The 6,878-nt window shown below is 42.9% G+C and overlaps 1 pseudogene; it reads right to left on the bottom strand.

Annotated features, from left to right (window-relative positions):
* Positions 1–1,412: 1,412 nt before the first annotated feature.
* Positions 1,413–1,530, bottom strand: LOC124799868 (annotated as a pseudogene).
* Positions 1,531–6,878: the final 5,348 nt, after the last annotated feature.

Genomic DNA, 6,878 nt, shown 5'->3' on the forward strand with positions numbered 1-6,878 from the left:
ATGCGAGTCCAGTGTGCTAACCACTGCGCCACCTCGCTTGGTAAAAAGAACGGACCCGCAAAATTACAGATCACTATCCATAGAATCTGTTTGGTGCAGAATCCCTTAACGTATTCTCAGAACTAATATAATATATTTTCTTGAGAGCGAAAAACCTATGTCCACGAATTAGCGCCGTTTCAGAAAATATCGCTCGTGCGAAACTCATCTTGCCCTTTTCTCACATGGTATACTGTATACTGCGAACTAAGGATGAAAGGCAACAGAGAGACTCTACACTTCTTATTTCCGACAAGCATTTGATACATTGCCCCACTGTATACCGTTAACGAAGGTACGAGTACACTGAATAGTTTCACAGAAGCGTGAGTGGCTCGAACACTTCTTAAGTTAATAGATCCCCAGTACGATGTCTACAACGTCCAGTGGTCATTAGAGACAAGGGTGTTGTCACGAGTGCCCAGCGAAATGTGATACGACATCTGCTATTCTCTATATACATAAATGTTCTGCCCGACAGGGTGGGCAGCGGCTGTTAGCCGATGATGCTGTGGTGTGCGGGAAGGTATCGAGGCTGAGTGACCTTGTAACGTTCTTTTATAAAAATAAACTTTTTAAGATCATGTTGATTGAATGTCTGAACCGTGGAGTGGGTACTGAACTCGAATTATCGTGTAGTGTGTTGTAACTGCAAGTGGTGTGCTTACTCGGTGTAATTGTTAGCAAAACTTTATATGAACTGATTGGACAATGTAGCTCCCAACACCAATAAAGAAATACAGTCACTGCAAAATACATTCAGCCCTGCTCAAAACTGTTAACTTTGGTCCCTGTGCACATAACAAATAAATTAAATTGTCTTATCCCTATAGCAGCAACGGTGGAACGCGATATATTCTGGTCTCTCATAAAAACTATGAGTAGGCTCAGCGGTGTGCAATGCTGGCTGTAACACCTTGGCTGATAAATGAAAACATGTATGAAAATCCAACTTCTTCGAAAAAACATATGACCTGCCAGAAAGGCGGTACGAACTGCGGTGAATTACTAACAATGAGTTTTTTTAGCAAAATTATATTGCAAGTTAAGTTTGTCTTTTCAAAAACACCTGACAACTGAATTTACATTACTGATCTAAATTCACTAATCCAGCATAAATGCAAGTCCTTAAATTAAATATAGCTCTGTCAACAAATCTTAGAAGAATTAAGCACTCCGTCTTCAGGCCACGAGTGTCCTGCCGGGACCATCCGACCGCCGTGTCATCCTCGGTGGAGGATGCGGATAGGAGGGGCGTGGGGTCAGCACACCGCTCTCCCGGTCGTAAGATGGTATTCTTGACCGAAGCCGCTACTATTGGGTCGAGTAGCTCCTCAATTGGCATCACGAGGGTGAGTGCACCCCGAAAACGATGGCAACAGCGCATGGCGGCCTGGATGGTCACCCATCCAAGAGCCGACCACGCCCGACAGCGCTTAACTTCGGTGATCTCACGGGAACCGGTGTAGCCACTGCGGCAAGGCCGTTGCCCTTACAAGCATTACAGAAATGAAATATCTAAAGTGGCCTTTTTATCAAATCACTTTACGTGTATTCTGGGATTACTCAACAATTACAAATTATCAGCCAACTCATCTGTATTAACGCGCTGGCAGAAACAAAAATCATAATTATTTAACCTCTTTACCTTGCTTGCTTGATGACTTCCGCTTCCAAGTTCAACAATACTGACATACCTATATTGATCTAACGCTTGGTGGCTTCACTCAGCACATCACAAAACCGCCTACTCCATCGTCTTTCCCTCACAGACAGCTACCTACAACTGTGCGCCCAGTTCTCTCTGTTACTCCAACACTACAATCTCAGACCAGAAGCAGTATCTTTGGCTCTGTTGTCACACACACAGTCAACGATCCGCATTATCAAGCCCATCAGAGACATTCATCGTTTATAGTATACCAGTTTCATTTCATTTTATTAATATTCTTATCTTATTCTGGTACCACATACAAATGTGCCCCAGTAGACTCCTTTCAACCTTTAGGAGGATAGAAGATGACTTAGACAAATTTTCTGGTTGGTATGATGAATAGCATCTAGCTCTCAATGTATAAAAATAGAAGATAATGCGGATGAATAGGAAAAGTAAACTCGTAATATTCGGATGCAGCACTAGTTGTACCTGCTTGAGACAGTCACGTCGTTTAAATATCTGGACGTTAACGTTGCAATGTGATATGAAATGGAACGAGCATGTGAGATTGTGGTAGGGAAGGCGAACGAGGGAATGGTCCACTTTGGTTCATTGGCAGAATTTTCGGAAAAGGTGGTTCATCAGCAAAGGAGAAGGGATTTAGGACATTGGTATGGCCTATTCTTGAGTAGCGCTCGACTCCTTGGTATCCGCACAAGGTCGAAATAAAGGAAGATATCGAAACAATTGACAGGTGGCTAAAAATGGTTCAAATGGCTCTGAGCACTATGGGACTTAACATCTATGCTCATCAGTCCCCTAGAACTTAGAACTACTTAAACCTAACTAACCTAAGGACATCACACAACACCCAGTCATCACGAGGCAGAGAAAATCCCTGACCCCACCGGGAATCGAACCCGGGAAAATTGAGAGGTGGGCTACTAGGTTTGTTACCGATAAGTTCGAACAACACGCAGATATTAAGGAGATGCTTCAGGAATTTGATCAGGAACTACCGTGTTCTTTATCAGCTCCACTGTATTATTAAAAGTATGAATTAACTTTTGTTCATCGAATGAGATCTAATATGGCCGAATGCTAAGTAATGCTGACATGCACTAACGGGTAGTGTTATTTTTCCTGCGGACGTGTCTTGAGCATACGACTCTGACAGGCGGTGACATTGCATAGTGAGGTTTATGAATATGGATAACTTGCGTTGAAATACTGCTTTTAGTGTGAACTAAGGACTTTATTTGAGAAAAGACAGAGAGAGAGAGAAGTTATTGCGTCCAGGTCTTCATGTTTTAGTCGCAGACATAAATGCTTATTCTGTAAATGTGTTTGACATATTTACCGTCAGTATCTTTTACCAGTTAAGTACCAAGCGTTATTAAAGAGAATGCTTTATATGTGAGCCACTGTGCTACAGTGGCACATAATGAAAATGAGCGGGGTTTTTCGTTGGAGACTGTTCGGCGCCAAGTGTCACGGGCATGCACTGATGAACTTTGTGATAGAAACCGCAAGTCACTATAGAATACAATCAGAAATGTCAATTTTGGCAATGACTTGTTGATGTAGTGAAGATGCGCTTAGGATAGTGTACATGGTGTATAAACTAGTTCATGAGCTGGTTTCTAGTGGTGCGGTAACAGCTTCCTGGTGGCGGTGTTCCTCCCATTTGTGAGATGTAACGGCAGGAGCGTGCTGCGAGTCAGTCTAACGTCCAGATCGCAAGCAGGTACACATTACCCAGTCGAGAGCAGCCAGCCAGGGGCCGCTGTCCGAACGAGGCCGAGGTCACTCGGCGAATAGCAGGAGCTGTCCGACTAGAGGTGCTTGGCTCACCCGCTGCTTTATGCAGGTGGTGCTTCCAACAGCAAATATTACGAATTTAATGTAGGAAACGCTCATTACAATTGGACCTCACGGTCATTTTAAACGAGCAGTGTTTCTGCACGCATGTAATGGTTTAGAGAACTGTCATATTCAAAATAGACGGTTACATTCAAGAGACGTACTGAAACAAACGTTTTCACATCCTGTTCATTATTGTCACATCTTTTGGGCTAAGGAAGCAATGCATCTGATACAACAAAGCTGTAAAATGTGGACACATACAGTCGACATTCGATAATTCGAACCTCAAGGGAAGTCAGAAATATTTCCAGTAACTAAAAAATCGATTTGACATAAATTTGACTGATCAAGGTGAAACCACAAAAAGTCGTAATAAGGGTATCCTCCATAAGTCAGAATTAAAACATGCTATTAGTACTGTAATTTCAGTAATATTCGTACTCATTTCAAAGGAAAACAGAAAGTAAAAATTACAATTCAACTTAAAAGAAAATTCGCTTTTTACATACTTTATTAATTTTTATTTATTTTAACATTTGAAATGAGAGATGCATAAACATTTCCAAAAGTGCATAACAAAACTTCGATTTTATTTTGCGAAGAAATCAATGATCCTTTTCTGCTTCAGTACCTCGAGTGTGTTTGATCGATCGTATTTTCTGTGATGACCCGAAAAACATCGTCAACTGCATGTGTTCTAGAGATGTAAATGCTCAACGACCTTGCCTCACTTTCGATTCACAGATGAAATAGATTCTGCTTCTTCTTCTTCTACTACTACTCTTACATCGTCTTCTATTTTGTCATCCAAAACAGCCTAAATTCCGAAATCTGTTAGGATATAGCAAAATTTCACATGAACATCGTAAGTACGAAATCACCAAATTCCACATTTTCTCAAAAATAATGAAGATAAACCTGCAGTATTCAAGCATTTGTGCTTCTTCAAAGACGTTTTCAAATTTGTAGTACGGTTATTCATTGCTGAGTAAACAAAAGAGATGGGCAAAGAGCTGACATTCGAAAGAATATCAAGACAACTGACATAACATTCGAATTAGCGAGCTCTCCGAAGTCGATAACATCGGATTATAGAACGTTTGTAGAGGCTAATGAGTCACTTTGGTTTACTGCATGTGCCATAACATATAGCACATATTCGTTTTTTCGAAGTTATTTCATGGGACAATACAGTTCGATTTATCGAGAAATTCGATTTATTAGGATTCGAATTACCACTGCATCTATATCTGCATTTGTTCTGAAATATTCTACAGCTGATGCGGAACCATAATCGCAATTTGCGAGTTCATTCTTAACTGAATGCAATTGTTGATCGTCACCTCCGTATATCAGACACTGCACTGCATTATTTGAACCCGATATATCTCCATTACGAATGTACATTTAATTGCTCTCTCACTTGTTCAGATCATGTAAGGATAGAACAATCCAAACCTTTTACGGAGACATTAGATTCATATTCCCGTCCATCCATCCTCATTTAGATAGCCCATAGGTTTTCCACATCGGTAGAAGTGTAGTTTAACCGCTTATCTGGTTCTCTCTGTTTGAGTGAATCTTCCTAAAACTGTCAGACAAAACTTCTCAAAAAGGAATACCACATAAACTAAGACTTAAACTCGTGCACTTTTCAAAGCTCCGATAGTACTGAATTATACAAAGACTTAATATACACACATCAAAAAAAGTTTTGCATAACCACAGTTCCCAGAACTCCTAAAAAGTTGACTGTGGATATTGTGTCACAGACACAGTTCCTTTGACTGTTCAGAGATGTCACTAAAACCACCCAAAGATGTAAACAACCATGCATGAGCAGCGCCTATTAGACGGAGGGGGTTCTGACAGCCGATCAGTCCCAGTCATTCCACCAGTAAGGAGATACACGGCTCGTGTTTTCTGTAGTTCATCCATGCCTAGACGGTCAATAGCGCGTTTCGACCGCGTCCGTATTGTTGCCTTGTGCCAGGGAGGGCTCTCAACAAGGGAAGTGTCCAGGCGTCTCGGAGTGACCCAAAGCGATGTTCTTCGGACATGGAGGAGATACAGAGAGACAGGAACTGTCGAGGACATGCCTCGCTCAGGCCGCCCAAGTGCTACTACTGCAATGGATGACCGCTGCCTAAAGATTATGGTTCGGAGGAACCTTGACAGCAACGCCACCATGTTGAATAATGGTTTTCGTGCAGCCGCAGGACGTCGTGTTACGACTCAAACTGTGCGCAACAGGCTGCACGATCCGCAACTTCATTCCCGACGTCCATGGCGAGGTTCATCTTTACAACCATGACACCACGCAGTGCAGTACAGATGGGCCCAACAACATGCCGAAAGGACCTCTCAGGATTGGCATCACGTTCTCTTCACCGATGAGTGTCACATATGCGTTCAACCAGGAGACGTGTTTGGAGGCAACCCGGTCAGGCTGAACGCTTTAGACACACTGTGCAGCGAGTGCAGTAAGGTGGAGGTTCCTTGATGTTTTGGTGGGGCCGACGTACGCCGCTGGTGGTCATGGAAGGCGCCGTAACGGCTGTACGATACGTGAATGCCATCCTCCGACCGATAGTGCAACCATGTCGGCAGCATACTGGCGAGGCATTCGTTTTCATGGACGACAATTCGCGCTCCAATCGTGCACATCTTGTGAATGACTTCCTTCAGGATAACGACGTCGCTCGACTAGAGTGGCCAGCATGTTCTCCAGATCCTATCGAACATACCTGGGATTGATTGAAAAGGGCTTTTTATGGACGGCGTGACCCACCAACCACCCTGAGGGATCTACGCCGAATCGCCGTTGAGGAGTGGGACAGTGTGGACCAACAGTGCCTTGATGAAGTTGTGGATGGTATGCCACGACGAATACAGGCATGCATCAATGCAAGAGGACATGCTGCTGGGTATTAGAAGTACCGGTGTGTACAGCAATTTGGACCACCACCTCTGAAGGTCTTGCTGTATGGTGGTACAACACGCAATATGTGGTTTTCACGAGCAATAAAAATGGCGGAAATGACGTTTATGTTGATGTCTGTTCCAATTTTCCGTACGGGTTCCGGAACTCTAGGAACCGAGGTGATGCAAAACTTTTTTTGATGTGTGTATTTTTGCTCAACACTGTCCACAAACTGTTTCTATAAAAATGAGATGCTGCGCAGAACGTAACCTGACTCCTGAAATTAAATTCACAACTGCACTTACAAAGAAATTCCTTGCCCTAACCTGTATTTTCACTTACCTTGTCTCTTGACAAATATTTTTGCAGATTTCTCGAAAGCAGCACTCAGCG

Source organism: Schistocerca piceifrons, chromosome 5 (assembly GCF_021461385.2).
Source record: "Schistocerca piceifrons isolate TAMUIC-IGC-003096 chromosome 5, iqSchPice1.1, whole genome shotgun sequence".
Classification (NCBI taxonomy): Eukaryota; Metazoa; Arthropoda; class Insecta; order Orthoptera; family Acrididae; genus Schistocerca; species Schistocerca piceifrons.